The following is an 18239-nucleotide window of genomic DNA, read 5'->3' as shown; positions in this document are numbered from 1 at the left end:
CACACACACACACACACACACACACACACACACACACACACACACACTCCAGTAGCAAATGCAACCAACTGTCAAGAAAGCCCACAAAGACTGAAGAACTCAGACTGGGGGTGGGGCTCAGGTAAACAGCTAGCTGATAGTGTGGTGAACAGCTGTAATCCCCCAGCACCCAGGAGGCTAAGGGTAGAAAGATCAGAACTTCCAGGCCAGCCTGAGACATAGCAAAATTTGTCTCATGTGTAAGGTCCTAGAACTGTAAAATGGAGGGGAAACAATGAAACCATAAGATGACTTTTTTTTTTTAAAAAGAACAGATCAGTAAATTGTTAAGCTACTGGCAAGAATAAGGGAAAGAGTACAATACCAATATTGGGAATGAAAACTTGAAAATAACAACAGAGCCTGTGTAGACTTAGAATTATGAAGAATTCCAAACTCTTTACATTAACCAATTCAGATCAAACGGCCAAATTCCTCAAAAGATAAGTCACAGCTAAGGGATAGTGTGCAAATAGCTGTAATCTCAGCACTCAAAAGGCCAACGTAGGAAGATTAGAACTTCCAGGTCAGTCTGAGACATAGCAAAATTTGTCTCAAAACAAACAACAAAAAAAAAATCACGAAACCTTACACAATGATAAACAGGCTGATTAACCTCGTATTTAAAATTGAGTATGTAGGGCTGGTGAGATGGCTCAGTGGTTAAGAGCACTGACTGCTCTTCCAGAGGTCATGTGTTCAAATCCCAGCAACCACATGGTGGCTCACAACCATCTGCAATGATATCTGATGCCCTCTTGTGGGGTGTCTGAAGACAGCTACAGTGTACTTACATATAATAAATAAATAAAAAAATTTAAAAAAACATTGAGTATGTAGTAAAAACCATATGTAAAATACAAAGCCCAGATGACTTCACTACAGAAACCAACACTTAAGATATGTTTATTAAATGTGTATAGGTATTTTGCCTTCATGTGTGTGAGACGATGTCAGATCCTCTGGAGTTTAAGTTACAGGCACTTTGTGAGCTGCCTAATGAGGGTGCTGGGAAATGAACATAGGTCTTCTCAAGAGCAGTAACACTAAACCACTGAGCCATCTCTACAGACTACCATACAATTTCTCTTTATAACACTTAAAAGTATATAATAATAAAATAAATGTGTGTGTGTGTACATATACATCTACATCTCCCTTAACAGAAGACTGGGAAATGATCATGCTTAGTAAAATTAATCTAGTACCAGCAAATGAAAATGATAAAATACAAGAATAGTACTTTCTTTAAGTCCAAGAACTTGAGACATAAAAATAGCATAAAACATTCATATTTTTTTTCAACATAAATTTGTTTTGTAGTTACCCGCTGCCCGGGTAACTAGATTATAGGAGAAAAGTGTTGGTGCTGGAAGGTTCACCATCAACTGCAACATTAATTCTGCTAGGTTTTCTAAACTACTATCTAAAATTTCAGACTTATATCTCACCACCTCAAACTCAACCAAACTGAACTAATTTTTCTCATCCCATCCCAAAATATCTTCTTCTTGTTTTATTTTTTTTCTCCTATACTCATCCACGTAATCAACTAGCCAAAAAAACCTAAACTCCATCGACCACCTAGTTGTGACACCTTGCCCTTATCCCCTATAATCAACTATGAAATTCTGGTTTTTAACCTCTAAAATTAATTTTTCAGTCTTTCCTTTTAAATCCATCCTCTGAACTACACAAGTTGGTCTACTCTTCTTACGAGGTTTCTCATCAACTGCTTTCCAATAAAAACTAAACTCTAAAATCACTGGCAAATACAACACCCTACAATATGTAGTGTGTGTGTGTGTGTGTGTGTGTGTGTGTGTGTGTATGTGTGTGTGTGTGTATGTTACAAATACATGGAGATGTGTTCATGTGTGCTGATGAGCTTGTGAGGAGGACAGAGGTGGACACCAGTTATGTTCCTGAGTCTTTCTCCATCTTAGCAAGACAAAGTCTTATAGAACCTGGAGCTCACAGTCAGCACCAGCAATCTACCTATACTAATTCCCCAGAGAGGGTTTCCAAGTACAGTCTTTCTTCATTGTTATTTGCTGTCATTCTCTGTACTGCAGTAATCATAGCTGCTAACACTCTGTGCTCTCTACCTACATTTCTGTTCTCTTTACCACAACTATCATTAAGACTAATTATCTAGTTATCCTCACTGTTTAAAACTCAGCCCAAGTATCATATAACTAATAAAAACCACCTCCACACCCATAAACTCCTGTAAACCCTGAGGTCATCTCTCACTTAGCTCTTACCAAATTAACATTAAAATAATCTGCTTCAATAGATTCAATCACACTTGACAAAAGTGAGTCCTCATGGCAAGGACTAGGAGATGCATCTCAGAAGTTGAGCCCTTGCTAAGCATGCAGAAGCACTGCAAAGAACTAAAATCCCTTGAAGGCAGTGATCTAATCCATCACTTTAAGAACCTGGTACTCTACAACTCAGTCTTTCCTGAACTTAACCAATTTGTTTTTCAGATGAGAGATAATTCTATCTCTGAACAATTGTCAGTACAGTAAGAATGTTTGCTTACAAAATGGGGGTGGGGGGAGAGTTCCTTTCCTTTCTTTATCACAGCTATTTCTGATATCTACCAAAGCTATAATTATTTTAAGATTTTCTTTATCATTCTGTGTGTAACCTTTAGGCCACTGCACCCAAATTTCAGGAGTGCATTCTCTCCTTCCACCATGTGGGTTCACAAGCTCAAACTCACACCAGTAATTATAAATCGTCTTGGATTACCAGATTACAATAATGGCCCAAGTATAGGACTGGCTTTACCTAAGGGGTTCCTTACAATGCAGCAATTCACAATAATTTAGCGTGCGTGCGTGCGTGCGTGCGTGCGTGCGTGCGTGTGTTTTTAGACAAGATCTTACTCTGTGTATCTCAGAGATGTGTGTTTGTGTTGGCCTCAAACTTGGAGTGGTCTCCCTCTCAGTGCTGAGATTATAGATATGATCTTCTTGCCTGGCTCAGCCCTCTACCAAAAGGTAAAATGTATGTATAGTAAAATGCAATAATGCGCCATGTGGACTTGGGAGACTGAGCTCAGGTTGTCAGGCCTACCTGTTTGAGCCATCTTACTGGCACAGTATTTTCTCCAGTATGCTGGCTAGTCAGAGCCTGACACACTAAGGTAACTACTTTCCCATGAATCTACACCTCTAGCCTTTTATTTCCCAAATATTCTTTATCTGGGCAATCTGGGCTGGCCCTGACTTTTTTTTTTTTGCCTTTAAAGCTTGATTTGAAATCTCTCTACAGCTTTATCACCTGCCCTATTTTCTTCAAATATAATTTTGTCACTGTAACTCTGTCATTTATTCAGCAAACATACTTGTTTGAAAGAGGGTTCATTACATGTCTTGGTAACTTTCTGAGAACCTCTCGTGTTATCATTTCTCTTTCTTGTGTTTGGTAGAAATTAATGCACTGAAGACCTCTGTGACAAATTTCCAACTAAGTTTATGCTTGTACCATTATTGTGAACTGCTGCGTTGCTCGGAACCCCCTAGTCCTATACTTGAACCATTAATCTGGTAATCCAAGACAATTTACAATTGCAACTGTCTGCCTCAAGAATTGCTCAGGTCAGTGAGAGTAAGGGTGTGTGCTCGCTACCTGAGTTTGAGCCTGTGAACCCACAAGGTAAAAGGAGAGAACGCACTCCTGAAAGTTGTCTTCTGATCTCCACAGGTATGCAGTGGCACGTAGGCACTCCTACATACATATATTCAGTCACACACACAATAAAGAAATTTTAAAATAATTATAGCTTTGGTGTGCACACAACACACAAAGTAAATGAATGTAAAACTTTTTTAATTAAAAAAAATCTCAGTTTTAAAACAATGAACTTAATTTTGGAAGAATCAAATAAATTATTATCAACTAAATCTAAATTTCTATGATTAACTCATACCCTATCTTAAAAATCATGACTCCTAAACATACATTAATACATCCATGAAAGACAAAGCTAAAAATAATATACATTCTAGTATACCTAAACTGAAACTTATGTTCTACTGTTAGGTTTGCCCATTTTCTCTTTCCTACTTACCCAAGTCACTAAAGGAATTCAATTTTTTTTTTTTTCCGAGACAGGATTTCTCTGTGTAGCCCTGGCTGTCCTGGAACTCACTCTGTAGACCAGGCTGGCCTCGAACTCAGAAATCCGCCTGCCTCTGCCTCCCAAGTGCTGGGATTAAAGGCGTGCGCCACCACCGCCCGGCTAAGAAATTCAAATTTAATAGACTTCTCTACCACCTAATAAAAATGAAAATAAATGGACAAGTCTACATAGTTTGAAGCCAGCCTGAGATACAGTGAGACCCTATAGAAATGGCTATTAATAAAGTTTAAACCTAAGTATTTCTAAAGTATTCAAGTGCCACTTTCTACTATACTGTTTCATGTTTCTTTATCTTTTAAAAAAAAAAAAGTGCTTGTCCTCTAATTATTGCAGCCATTATGAAAGCCTAAGAGCTGGAACTCAAGCTCAGAGCACTACTGCTCACCTTAGTAATGGTTAGTTGCTTTCAGTCTATTACAGAAAGCTATGCATATCATGAAGTATGGGATCCTAATACAGAGAACTATCCTACTAACATTTTAGGTCAAAATTTTGTTGATGGAAATGGGTAAGCACTTTTGGAGGTAGGAGGATCAGTGAGAGGTTCAAGGTCAGTCCCTGCTACATGGAAGATTCAAAGCCTGTCTGCCCTGTCACCAAACAAAATAAAGTATTTATCCATAAAGTCTTATCTTGGAAGCCACCCTTAAATCTCACCATTTCTTATTCTTCACAAAAATACCAAAGGATTCCTGGAAGCCTATGACTGTCACTATGTAAATTTTACTTTCATCATGTTTGTCTTACCTAGACAACACTCCTATATCCCATAACTTTCCAGGCTGGAGAGATGGCTTAGTGGTTCAGAGAACTGACTGCTCTTCCAGAGGTCCTAAGCTCAATTCCCAGCAACCACATGGTGGCTCACAACCATCTGTAATGGGATTTGATGCCCTCTTCTGGTGTGTCTGAAGGACAGTGACAATATACTCACATACCTTAAATAAATAAATTTTTTTAAATAAATTTAAAAAAAAACTTAATTGTGAAAAAAAATAACTTTCCTTGACAGGCAGAAGTACATACCTTTAATCCCAGCACTTAAATGGATTTCTGAGTTTGAGGCCAGCCTGGTCTACAGAACAGCCATAGAAACCCTGTCTCCAAAAAAAAAAAAAAAAAAAAAAAAAGGCAATTTACCTTTCCTTAATTCCATTGTCTCTGAACCCTCACTTATGTATAGTTTAACAAGCTAATCTACACTTTTTTTTTTTTTGAGACAGGGTTTCTCTGTGTAGCCCTGGCTGTCCTGGAACTCATTCTGTAGATCAGGCTGGGCTTGAACTCAGAAATCTGCCTGCCTCTGCCTCGCTAATCTACACTTATAAATAAAATACAATGATGTTTTATCTAAGAATGTATAATGTGTTTTTAGATAGGGTCTCTTTATATAGCCCTGGCTGTCCTAGAACTTGCTATATAGTCTAGGCTGGCCTTAAACTCACATAAATCCACCTGTCTCTTCCAAGAATTGCAACTGAAGATGCATGTCATCATACCCAACTTCCTTTATACTTTTAAATGATGCACTTCAGAAAGAATTCCGCAAGGCTCAGTATATATAAATGAAGTCAAGCATGGCATTTCTCAAGAAAATCTCAACCACCTAGGTCTACCTATAGGTAGGTTCAATAATAATTTAATACAGTTTAAATTCAAAATGTATGTACTCAATACCTGTGGTACTGTATTCCTTTAGTCCCAGGACTTAGAAGACAGAGACAGGAAGATCTCTGGGAGTTCAAGGCCAGCCATAGCAAGTTTCAGGCTGGCAAGAGCTATATGCAGCCCTTTTTCTTAAGGAAGAAAAAAAAAAAGCATATACTCATACAAACATTAGTGAATACATCTGACTTAGGTTAGGGCATAAGGATGTCAGAAAAGCAAGCAAAAACTAAAGTCAAAAATTGTTCATTCTAGCAAGTTTCATGCCTGTTAAACAGCCTAATTCTGGGACATAGTGGCACTCACCTTTAATCCCAGCACTCCTGGCTAAGGTAGAAGGACCTGGAGTTTGAGTAAGCTTGGGCTCTATAGCCAGACCCTGTCTCACTAAAAAACAAACAAGTATATAAATAAACAACTTCGTTCTCAAAGTAACACAAATGACCCCTGTATCCAATCCAGTTTAAAATGGCTTGGCAACTTTAATCTAGTAATAAAAATTACTTAAGAGCACATCATGTATAAGGTCCTCTTTACACATTTGGTATGTGACTTAAAGTATCTTTCTTCCCTTATATTCTCATAAAAACTTGATAAATTACAAATACAATAAGATGCTGCCCTTTTCAAACTCTGGCAAACCACTATATTCTTTATATATTTTTGATTCATCAATCAAATGCATAGTGTATTATAACTAAGATAACACAAAACTTTATCAATCAGCAACTGATTTTGTAGTTAGTTACAAGTCTACTGTCCAGTATATCCTTTCTGAAGAGGTTCAAGCTTCCTTTAGAGGCAGGGCCTCATGTAGCCCAAGCTGGCCTCCAATTTGTAATGTAGCTGGGGATGACTGAACTTCCGACCCTTCTGCTCCCATCTCCCTGAGGTTACAGGCAGGAACCACCATAACCAGCTCATCTGGTGATGGGGATTTAGCAACCCAGGGCTTCCTGAATGCCAGGCGAGCACTTTACCAACTGCTACATATTCAGACAAGATTTTGTTCAAATCATGCTACAAAGAAGCCATCTGATCAAATAACATCTTAGAATAGGCTAGGTTAATTTGGAAAAGATAAAACTTCACCAATCATCAATTTCCTAACAGTGGGGGAAAATAGCACCACTAGTTCAAATTAAATGTCAGTAAGGCACTAGCACTATGCAGAACAGAATGTTCTAAAACATACCCATCCTATTTGGTTTTCCTACACAATCCTATTATTGAAATACAACTATAGCACACATGAGAAAAAGACTACACCACCTGGTAGCTTTCACATCCTTTTAAATCATACATCGGAGAGTATTAAGAATATAGGGATTGAAAAATATATAGGGACTGGCCTGGCTGTGGTGGCACATGCTTTTAATTCCAACCCTCTGGAGACTGAGGCAGGTTGGATCTTTGAGAGTTCAATGACACTCTGATTTACAAAGTGAGTTCCAGTACAGCCAGGGCTGTCAGTCACACACACACACACACACACACACACACACACAAAATCATGTCTCAAAAAACAAAACAAAGAATACAGGGTCTAATTGAATGTAGTAGTAACTAACTTGGGAAAAATCCTACAATATTGAAATTCTACTACCTACAAACTAAATTTTATCAAAAAAACCTACCTCCAAAACATCGTTAAAACACAGAGAAAGCCTTCACTAGACACAATTTATCCCAATTCTTCTGAGTAACATAATTGGTCCCATTTTAAAATAAAATGACTCACAAGTACTCAGTATGTCTAAACTTTCACTCTCCAAACCCCTAAATCAAGCAATTCTAGAAAGGCAGTGAAGCCCAGCTCACTACTAAAACTACTTCATACAAGAACTATATTTTACCTTGACTTTCTTTATGACCTTGAGCTAATAAAAACTATAATGATGTTTGCATGTGCCTGCTTATTACTGAAATTTAATCCTAATATGTGAACAAGTGAAGTACTCTAGGCTGCACCTATGAAGCAGAAAGCTACTGAATGAGAAACATTAACTAATATGTAATATAAGCCATATTTTAATCCTCATTTTTATTCCTGGTGGAAAACACCATAATGCTGCAAATTGGACATGACCAAAACATTGAAAAAACTGAGGAACTCTTTATTTAAAAGAAAAAAAAAAGAGTAAAAAATAGCTTCCACATGCCATTTCGCGCTTTTATAGGGATAATTGCTGGACCAAAAACAAAAATGTGTAACTTGGCATTTGATGACTCGAAATAATAAGTAATCTACAATCTAAAAATTATGTAGATAAGCCTATCATTTCAAGGCACTAATTTGTATATGGATGTAAATGTCATCTTGGTATTGTCTTAGTAGCATGAGAAAGATAAATTCCTGCCTTGGAGTAACATCTTCTAAGGACACTCAGCACAGGAGCTTAGGGTAGTTTCCCAGCAGTGCATCTCAGCAGGTTTCCCTGAGGTACTCTTAAAGTGCTTAGCATCATTCCCACATTCAGCTACCACTAGGGCGAGAAGTAAATAAACACCATTTACTCCTGCAATTATTTATCACAGAATCCTGGTCAAGAATGCAAAAGTAAACTCATACAGACATACCCAAAGTAAACAGCATGTTAAATATAATTAAGATTCACCCTTAACTAAACACTATGAAAATCAGAGGCCTCCTACATAAGCTGATTTTTACTACCACACTTGATTTTAAAAAGTAGTAATGTCAACTCAACATTTTACCAGTACAGAAGACGGACATAAGTTCCAAGAACCCTTTTCCACATTCTCAAAAGATGTTTGCAAGAGCTCAAGTAGAGAGAGCAACGCCCCCCAATGCACCCTACAAGAATGAAATACCGAAAACATTACGTGGGCTCACAAGAAGGTTCGAAAAATCAATCTAACTTAATTAGCTATAAGGTTCACGGGGTCAGAGACTAGGAACGTGAGATGGGATTGGGGGTGGGTAGCAAAGTGAAATCTAACCCCAGAAATCACAACACAGGCCGCAGCCTAAGAGCTGAAGCTGGCGGGAAGTGAGCTCCCTTGCAGTTCCCTGGGGTAAGTTCAAGCCAGAGCAGCTTCCACACAGTGGACGTACAAGGCGCCAACAGTGCATGCCTACGGACGCGCTGGAACCGCTCAAGGCTCGGCTTGAGAAGGGGAGGAGATCCCGGCAGACGGCCCTGAGAGAGGACTGAGCTTCGGAGCAACGGCAGCGTCTGGACCAAGGGAATTACCTTCACTATGACGACAGAAAAGTGTCCTCGGGCTCCGGGGATGGTCCCGACTGCGCAATAGGTGGTGTCTTTCCCGCTTATCCCTCAGCAGCAACAGAACCAGCTCCTTCAGCCAGTCGCCATTTCCCGCCTACCGACCTGCTGCACCGCACGGACAGGGACCCGGATGGAAAGCGGCCTCCCCGCGCAGGCGCCCTGGCTTCCTCCTCCCCCGCCCGCCACTATCCGGAGAGGCGGGAGGGAAGGAATGCGGGAGACCTGGGCGGCAGCGGGGGAGGGGGAAACAACTTTTACTTCCGTGAAGAGGCTGAAGTTTCTGGCGCCCTAGGGAACTCACCAGTGCGAATTCCTGACCAAAAGAAAAACAAGAAACAAAAAAACAATGAAAAACGAGCACAGGGCCTTAGGGCCCGAGGAGTTAGACTGGACGCAACCTCCGAGGGGGCTCGGAGCGTACGGGACGTTTGTACTTCGGAGGCCTCCGTAGCGGGCTGCGGGGTGGTCGCAGAGGGAGTAGGGAGGAAAGCGTTAGCAGCGGAGGCGGGGACGCCGGGGGCGGTTTTCCCTCCCGCCGCTAACGGAACCGCCTAGGGCCAGGCAACGCGGAGAGCGCGCCCTGGCCCGGGAGGCGGGGTTTAAGAACGCGCCGCGCACCCGGCGGCCAGGGTTAGCGACTAGGAGGCGGTGGGTGGAGCCGGCGGGAAGGGGCGGTGCTAACGGCTTGGCGCGCTGGAGCGGCAGCCAGTACCTTTCGCTCCTTAAGGCCAGACCCATCCTGGTCCGGGTGCTTTCGGAAGTTCGCGAGTGTCCCCGAGGTTCTCTTCCTAGCTCACAGTTCTAGCGGGAACCTCTGTGGTCCTTGAACCTATAAAAGAGACTGTAAAAGTTACCCTTCCCTTCCTCGTCATGTGAGCGATGATCTAGTACGCTTAAAACTCCAGTCTTTCAAATGGGTTTTCACACACGACTGTGGGCTCGATCTAGAATCTAGATGGTTCTTAACTTTCTTGATGCTACGCCCCTTTAATACAGTTCCTCATGTATGGTGACACCACCAAGCATAAAGTTATTTTTGTTGCTACTTCATAGCTGTAATTTTGCTACAGTTATGAGTCGTAATGTTTTTGTTTTTGTTTGTTTTTGGTTTGTTTTTTGTTGTTGTTTTTTTTGATTCTTCGAGACAGGGTTTCTCTGTATAGCCCTGGCTGTCCTGGAGCTCACTCTGTAGACCAGGCCGGCCTCGAACTCAGAAATCCGCCTGCCTCTGCCTCCCAAGTGCTGGGATTAAAGGCGTGCGCCAGCACTGCCCGGCATGAGTAAATATCTGCTTTCCCATGATCGTAGTTAGCCCATGGTTTGACCTATTAAGGGTGGCGACCCACAGGTTGAGAAACGCTGGTCTAGATAGTGCTTTTGACTGAAATTCCAAGCTGTTCTCACTATTCTATAACAAATGTTGATTGAAAACGTGCTGTGTAAAAAGGATATAACTGAATTAGGAAAAGCATTCCCAGAGTTAACAGTCCACCAAAGAAGACAGGGGTAAGGGAATAAAGTGAAGTAATACACGTAGTAATATAGACGTGAAGTAATACACGTAGTAGGATAGCATGCGATTATGCCAACCACGGGGCCTGGGGAGCTTTCACAAGGCTTCCCTAAGTGAAGCATAAATTGGGGGTTGATTTTGTAAAAGTTGTGTTCTTAGAAAAAGGAAACTGAGGCCGGGCGGTGGTGGCGCACGCACTTGGGAGGCAGAGGCAGGCGGATTTCTGAGTTCGAGGCTAGCCTGGTCTACAGAGTGAGTTCCAGGACAGCCAGGACTACACAGAGAAACCCTGTCTCGAAAAAAACAAAAAAGAGAGAGAGAGAGAGAGAGAGAGAGAGAGAGAGAGAGAGAGAGAGAGGAAACTGGGCTGGTGAGATAGCTCAGTGGTTAAGAGCACTGACTGTTCTTCTAGTGGTCATGAGTTCAAATCCCAGCAACCACATGGTGGCTCACAACCATCTGTAATGATATCTGATGCCCTCTTGTGAGGTGTCTGAAGACAGTTACAGTGTACTTACATATAATAAATAAAAATTAAGAAAAACACTCATGTGTAAAGATAACATCTTTATCTTTAAAAATAAATAAAGATAAAAAGAAAACAAAAACATCAATAAGTTGGATACAAGAGAATATCACCATTTAAAAAAAAAAAAGGAAACAAGGGAGAAATGGCTCAGTGGTTAAGAGCACTGACTGCCCTTCCAAAGGTCCTGAGTTCAATTCCCAGCAACCACATGGTGGCTCACAATCATCTGTGATGGGATCCAATGCCTTCTTCTGGTGTGAAGACAGCTACAGTATACTCATCATATACATAAAACCTCTAAAAAAAAAAAAAAAGGAAAAGGAAACAAGGGCTGGAGAGATGGCTCAGCGAGAGATGGCTCAGCAGTTAAAAGAGTACTGACTGCTCTTCCAGAGGTCCTGAGCTCAATTCTCAGCAACCACATTGTGGCTCACAACCATCTGTAATTCCCTCTTCTGGTGTGTCTGAAAACAGTGTGCTCACATACATGAAATAAATAAATCTTAAAGAAAAAAAAAAGAAAGAGGAAACAAAGGAAAATCCCAAGACAGAATCCTGTTGAGCCACTATCTGTAGAAAAAGAGGAGGGAGAAAGGATAGCCAGACAATAGCAGGTGAGGCAGAAACGTAAATGTAGAAGCGTAGACTGCTCTTGTAAATATTGTTTCTCTTTAAAATGTGGAGCAAGTGGGGTCAAGATCCTGTCAGAACTGAGTCCTTTTACAATTTAAATGTTCCACACACAAAACTGTTTTCAGACTGGGCATGGTGAGACCTGCTAGGTAATCATAAGGCTCAGGATTACTGAGGCAGGGGATTAAAAAATTCCAAACAGCCGGGCAGTGGTGGCGCAAGCCTTTAATCCCAGCACTTGGGAGGCAGAGGCAGGCAGATTTCTGAGTTCGAAGCCAGCTTGGTCTACAGAGTGAGTTCCAGGAGAGCCAGGGCTACACAGAGAAACCCTGTCTCGAAAAACCAAAAAAAAAAAAAAAAAAAAAAAAAAGTTCCAAACAGCCTGGGCTGCGCAACGAGAACCTGGCTCCAAAAGAAATGAAAGAAAAGGTAAAGAAATCTTTGAATAAAACATTGAGAGCAGATGGATTACGGAACACAGAACAAATTGAGAGTCCATATAATCATAGGTTCCTAAAAGGCTAACTGAAAATAAAAAAATAATAATGATTATCTAGTATGTATGATGGAAAGTAGTAGAATGCAAACCCAGCAATTATCCCTATTGAGTACCAAAATTATTTTGTATACGTTTTTATTTCATGTGTTTGTGTAGACACACACATGCCACTGTTGAATGTGAAGGTCAGAAGACAATTCTGCAGTTCTCTTGTGCCACCTTGTGTAATTCAGAGATGACACTGAGATCATTAGGCCTCCGCAGAACCGCAGATTAGAGATCTCTCTCGCTCCTAAAACCTTTCTTGTTTTTACATGTATGAGAGTTTCACTTGCATGTGTCTGGTGACATAGGAGGCCAGAAGAGGGCGCTGAATCTCATAACACTGGAAGAATAAAAACTCACAGAATCATGCATGTTTGAAATTACTTTTTGAGCCGCGCAGTGGTGGCGCATGCCTTTAATTCCAGAACTTGGGAGGCAGAGGCAGGTGGATTTCTGAGTTCAAGGCCAGCCTGGTCTACAGAGCGAGTTCCAGAACAGCCAGGGCTACACAGAGAAACACTGTCTCAAAAAAAACTTAAAAAAAAAAAAAGAAAGAAATTACTTTTTGGAACAATTTAATTTTTATTTAAATACACATTTGGGGTTCTGGAGAAGAGCCCTGGCTACTGCTACTGGCCACCAAGTTGAGTTCTCAGAACCTACAAGGCAGCTAGAACTCCTACCAGGAGATCTGACACACTGGCATCAGGAAGCACCTGCACATACATGCACTACACGCACACACACACACACACACTCACACAATTTTAATTAAAGAAATACAGTTGGGGTAAAGGCCCATTGTGTCTATTATACCTCTGGGTAGTGTTAAGATTATCAGAATTGTAGCTAGAGATAGGTCAACACTAGCTGCTCTTCCAGAGGACATGGGTTCAATTCCCAGCACCACATGGCAGTTCAAAACTGTAATTCCATTTCTACGGAATCCAACACTCTCACACAAACATATCCAGGCAAAATACTAATGCACATGAAATAAAATGAGTAAAGAGTTATTAAAATTTTTTTTTTTTTTTTTTTTGTTTTTTTGAGACAGGGTTTCTCTGTGTAGTTCTGGCTGTCCTGGAACTCACTCTGTAGACCAGGCTTGCCTCGAACTCAGAAATCCGCCTGTCTCTGCCTCCCAAGTGCTGGGATTAAAGGCGTGCGCCACCACCGCCCGGCAAAAAATTTTTAAAAGATTGTTAGATTTGCTGCATTCAAAAAAGTTGCAGGTTGTAAGCCAAAATGATTTTCCAATTTATGAACTTTTTCCCTTTTCAGTTTTTTTTTTTTGGTTTTGTTTTGGGGTTTTTTTTGGGGGGGGGTGTTTTTTTTGTTGTTGTTTTGAGGCAACATTTCATGTTTCCAAGACTGGCCTCAAACTCATTATGGATACAAGACCGCCTCCTGCCTCACCTTCCAAGTGCTGGATTACAGGTGTACTTACCCTCTAAACCCATATCCACCAAAGAAAAGTAAATGTTTGCTTTTCACTTATCATTTATTTACTCTCTGGTCTACTTCTGCTTCCTCCAGACCCTCACTAGCAAAGTGAATTAAGTCTAAATATGAATTTCACTTTAAAATGTGTTCCATCCATATCCTAGAATAAAGGACACACCTAAAGGTGTTAGATGAGATTATTTTGTTTTGTTTTTTCGAGACAGGGTTTCTCTGTGTAGTTCTGGCTGTCCTGGAACTCACTCTGTAGACCAGGCTGGCCTCGAACTCAGAAACCCGCCTGTCTCTGCCTCCCAAGTGCTGGGAGTAAAGGCCTGCGCCACCACTGCCAAGCTAATATGGTAGTTGTAAATGTCATTAAGCTTTAGTCCAAGCCAAGCTTGAGGGCAGATGCCTTTATTCCCAGCACTGAGGAGGCAGGAGGAGGTACATATCTTGTGAGTTTGAGACCAGCCTGGTGTACTTATCTCCAGGACAGCTCTGACATAGGGAGACCCTATCTCAAGAAAAAATAAAAACTCAGTCCAAGCAGTTACACACCTGAACTCTGACCTATTTGGGAGACTGAGAAAGGAGACAGTTCAAGGCCATGTTTGAGCAACTTGGTGAGAGAGGGAAGAAGGGATGGAAGATGGAAAAGTAACTTTAATTTGCCTGATGTAACTGTCATCTCTGAGGTTTACTGCCTCAGTCTGCTAACATAGACCTAGACCTGGAAGCTTCTAGCCTTCAAACAATCTAATCTAGGCCTAGAATGTTTTCAGCCTCTGAGACTTACTACTGAATAAGCTTATTCTTTCTAGTTCTTTTAGCAGACTGGTCAACTCAGCTGTTCTGGCTCAAAACTGATTCAATCTGGATTCTTTCTCAGCCTCTGAATTGTTCTGCTTGGTCTCTAACTTTGACAATATGTTCTAATTTTCTGGCTCCTTCTCATTGTCTGGCTTGTTCCATTTTTACCCATGCCTAGCTTTTTCTCTCTCTGCAACCTGTCTCTGTTCAACTGTCCTGGTAAAACTGCCGCCTCCCTCCTTTGTGCTGCTCCCTCTAATGTTGCCTCTTTCCTCTCCTCATGAGAGTTGAGTATATCCTGTGCTGTCAAATCCTTCTCTCATTCATCACTTTGTCTGCCACTCAATTAGAAATCACTTTCAAACATGGGTGCTTTCTTCTACAAACTAACTTTACCTTCATTGTTTGGGATTGAAGCTATACACTAACGGTGTGTCTGCATTCCAACCAGAGGGATTAAGGTGTGTACTAAGGGCTGAGCCACAACTAGAAACAGTTTTTTTTTTCAGTAAATAACACAATCTCAAATTTCACAGTGTGATCAAATATCCAGCAATATTTCCTCCTTTTTGTCTAAGCAAAAATTGTACACAGTTCAACTTTCTACAGCAGAAACAGTTATCAGTCCTACAAACTTAAGTCCAAATGTCCTTATGAAGATCCATGGATGCGGTGATTGTAACTGCAGTCCTAACCATCTGTCCTTCAGCAAATGTATATTTCAGCGTCAAGGTTTTCAGTCTGCCGGTTAGAGATGATCTGTCCTTCAGCTGGTTTGTTGAGCTGGCTCCACGTGTGGGGCGCAGGGAGAGTCAGCTTTCTGTGTCGTCTGCGTTGCTGCCGTTTTGCTTCTCTTATTCAGGTCTTTATCAATTTTGATAGCATCCATAGTCTTTCATAGGCAACTCAACACATTCCCTGAGTTCCATTCTGATGTTAAAACATCTTTAATACAGGTTGATCTAATTGAACAATTTTTTTCCAACAGTCCAGAGTCTTTCAGCAAATCTTATTGCCCCTGTTTATCAAGTTACAATTACATTTTTATGCATTCCCACATGAACTAGACATTTAGTCAGTCTCATTCCACGCCCAGCTCCATGCCAGTGAGCGGGAGGGACTTCGTACCCACTGTCAATGGGCTATTGTGATCCTCTATTCCATTCGGTACCATAGGTTCACAATTAGGCAGTTCCTGTTCTGATTTCTGCCTCTTGTCTCTCAAGCCTTTCTATTATCCTCACTAGTTTTTCTTGGACAGCATTTTACTTTTTATTTTTGGGAGATTCATCTGTTTTCCCTTTTTTCTTATCTTTTTCTACTGGATATTTTCTTCATTTACATTTCAAATGTTATCCCCATTCCCAGTCTCCCCACCCCCCAGAAATCCCCTACACCCCCCTCCTTCTATGAGGATGTTCCCAAACCAACCCATCCACTCCCGCCTCCTCGCCCTAGCATTCCCCTACACTGGGACATCAAGCTTTCACAGGACCAAGAGCCTCTTCTCCCATTGATGCCTGACAAGGCCATCCTCTGCTACATATGCAGCTGGAGCCATGGGTCCTCTTTGGTTGGTGGTTTAGTCCCCAGGAGCTCTGGGGGATCTGGTTGGTTGATATTGTTGTTCTTCCTATGAGGTTGCAAACCCCTTCAGCTCCTTCAGTCCCATCTCTAACTCCTCCATTGGGGATCCTGTTCTTGGTCCAATGGTTGGCTGCCAGCATCTGCCTCTTTATTTGTCAGGCTCTGGCAGGGCCTCTCTGAAGACAGCTATATCAGACTCCTGTCAGCAAGCACTTCTTGGCATCCACAATAGTGTCTGCTTTTGGTGTCTGCATATGGGATGCATCCTCAGGTGGGGCAGTCTCTGAATGGACTTTCCTTCAGTCTCTGCTCTACATTTCGCCTCCGTATTTGCTCCCATGAGTATTTTGTTCCCCCTTCTAAAAAGGACCAAAGCATCCACACTTTGATCTTTCTTCTCGAGTTTCATGTAGTCTGTGAATTGTATTTTGGATATTCTGAGCTTTTGGGCTAATATCCAATTATCAGTGAGTGCATACCATGTGTGTTCTTTTGTGATTGGGTTATCTCACTCAGGATGCTATTTTCTAGTTCCATACATTTGCCTAAGAATTTCATGAATTCATTGTTTTTAATACTCCATTGCATAAATGTACCACATTTTCTGTATCCATTCCTCTGTTGAAGGACATCTGGGTTCTTTCCAGCTTCTGGCTATTATAAATATGGCTTCTATGAACATAGCGGAGCATATGTCCTTGTTATATGGTGGAGCATCTTCTGAGTATATGCCCAGGAGTGGTATAGCTAAGTCCTCAGGTAATACTATGTCAAATTTTCCAAGGAACCAAGAGACTGACTTCCAGAGTGGTTGTACCAGTTTACAATCCCACCAACAATGGAGGAGTGTTCCTCTTTCTCCACATCCTTGCCAGCATCTGCTGTCACCTGAGTTTTTGATCTTAGTATTCTGACTGGTGTGAGGTGGAATCTCAGGGTTGTTTTGATTTGCATTTCCCTGATGACTAAGGATGTTGAACATTTCTTTAGGTGCTTCTTGGCCATTCGATATTCCTCAGTTGAAAATTCTTTGTTTAGCTCTGTACCCCATTTTTTAATAGGTTTATTTGATTCTCTGGAGTCTTAATTTCTTGCGTTCTTTGTATATATTAGATATTAGCTGTTAGTATTCTGTCTAAACTCCACCTCCACAGTTATCTGGCAACAGCCAGGTAGGCCTGCCCACTATAAAAGGGTCTGCTTGCCTCCTCCTCTCCCTCTTGCTCTTTTGCCTCTAGCTTCTTTCTGTCTCCTCGTCCCTCCCCCCTTCTCTTCCCCCTCTTTCCATAGAATAATGGCCAACCTCCACTTCTCCTCTCTTTCTCTCTCTCTCTCTCTCTCTCTTTTCCTCCACCATCTTCTTCTATTTCTCTCCCCCCACCTTTGCCCTGAATAAGCTGCACCCTTTGGAACCTTTTGGTCTGGTGTGGTCTGTCCTAAGCTGCGCACGGACGTCTAACATTGGTGCACTGGCCGAGAATGAAGACTTCGGGAACCTCGAGGGCAGCCGCAGCCAGCTATTGTGACCGTGCAGGACTGACGCCATGTGGCCTGCTGCAATCCCACTGCCACTGCCGCCACTGCTATACCATGTGGACCCCATCTGCTGCTACGTGCCATCATTGACCTTGTGAATTTCCGATGCTGCTGCAGACCAACTCCATCGACTGCTCACAAAACTTCCACCATGTGAGCTATGCCACTGCAGCCCCAAAGTGGTGCAGTGCTCTGCCACGTGAGCTCTCAGCCAGACAGGCCTACACAGACCTCACAGACCTCATGGTTCCAACTTTCCTGATACCAGACTGCAGAAGACCACAAACACACTGGCATATTGATTGGTAAGGAACTTTCAATTGGCGGGAGGGACCCTAAATGCCCAGATAGGGCCTGGCCAGCCTTCCCTGGGCTGAGGGGTTGGCATTTCACTGCCCCAGTCCATATGACTGGCCTGGCTAACCTGCGACTTAGGACTTTGGCTGTTGAGTGATTTCCCTCCTTGAAAGCAGTACACACACACACACACACACACACACACACACACACACACACACACACAC

General features: G+C 41.8%; 1 protein-coding gene across 1 annotated transcript in view; it reads right to left on the bottom strand.

Annotated features, from left to right (window-relative positions):
- Positions 1-9694, bottom strand: part of Ctdspl2 (CTD small phosphatase like 2) — a 57082-nt gene extending 47388 nt beyond the window's left edge. The window contains exon 1 of the mRNA XM_028766971.1: positions 9082-9694. The gene's annotated coding sequence lies outside the window, so the exon portion shown is untranslated. The remainder of the gene's footprint in view (positions 1-9081) is intronic.
- Positions 9695-18239: the final 8545 nt, after the last annotated feature.

This window comes from Grammomys surdaster, unplaced genomic scaffold (genome assembly GCF_004785775.1).
Source record: "Grammomys surdaster isolate TR1022 unplaced genomic scaffold, NIH_TR_1.0 170, whole genome shotgun sequence".
Lineage (NCBI taxonomy): Eukaryota > Metazoa > Chordata > Mammalia > Rodentia > Muridae > Grammomys > Grammomys surdaster.
Note: the sequence above shows the minus strand (reverse complement) of the source record. Positions and strands in the feature narration are given on the sequence as shown.